This window comes from Marmota monax, unplaced genomic scaffold, assembly GCF_021218885.2.
Source record: "Marmota monax isolate L192 unplaced genomic scaffold, Marmota_monax_Labrador192_F-V1.1 WCK01_AAM20220418_F8-fsc00257, whole genome shotgun sequence".
Lineage (NCBI taxonomy): Eukaryota > Metazoa > Chordata > Mammalia > Rodentia > Sciuridae > Marmota > Marmota monax.
Genome location: NW_026692693.1, coordinates 1,650,567 through 1,651,739, shown reverse-complemented (window position 1 = coordinate 1,651,739; position 1,173 = coordinate 1,650,567).

The window sequence follows — 1,173 nt, the reverse complement described above, 5'->3', positions numbered from 1 at the left end:
AGTCTAAATATAAACCTAACTCTAAATTTAATTGTAACAATAATCCTAAACCAAACCCTAACCATAATGCTAATCCTGAAACGTGCCTTATCCCTAGCCCTAGCCATAAAAAAAAAAAAAAAAAAAAAAAAACAAGCCATAGCCCTAATCCTAAGCCTTAACCTAAATCAAACCCTAACCCTACAACTAACCCTAAAACTAACTCTAAAACTAACCCTGAACCTGACACTGACCCTAACACTAATTCTAGCTCTAAACATCATCACCTAAAATTAACCCTAACACTATATCTAGCCTTCATCTAACTCTAAAACTATCCTTAATCATAACCCTAGTTCATACTTTATTCATTGTCCTAACTGTAGCACTAACCCTAACACAAATTCTACACCTAAAATGAGCCCTAATCCTAGCTTTAACCATAATACTAGCCCTAACCCTAACCCTAACACTATCCCTAACCCTAACTCTAAACTTATTTCTTACACTAAGCCAAACCCTAAACCAAATGTTAACCCAAGTCCTAACTTTAATCCTTAGACTAACTTAAACTCTAACCATAATACTAGACTTAACCCTAGCTCTCATTCTACCTCCTAAACCTAACCCTGACCCTCTCTGCCCTTAACAGTAATCCTAGGGTGAAACCTGACCCTAACCCTAAACCAAACTCTAACACTAGCCGTACTGGTATACCTTTACCTCTACCTAAGCCTAACACTAGACCTAGACTCAAAGATAATCTTAAATATAGCTATAACTCTAGGCATAGACCTAAACAAAAACTAGCACTAGCACTAACAATAACTCTCAACATAAAGCGAACACTTACCCTACCCCAAGACCTAAACCTAGGCCTAATTCTGGCTCTAACCCTAACCCTAACCCTTTCCCAAAAAGTGACCCTAATTCTAACACTGAACATAGTTTTAAATATGACACTAACCCAAAACCTAGACCTCACACTAGACATAGCCATTACCCTAACCCTAGAGTTAGCCATAAATATAACCCTATACCTTACATTAATTATAGTCCTTACCCTAGCCCTAAACCTAACATAAAACCGAGCCCTAATCCGAGGCCTAAACTTAGCTCTAAGCATAACCATTAGCCTAAACCTAGCCCTAAACCTAGCCATAACCTAAGCCTTGCCTTAGACCTAACCCTAGC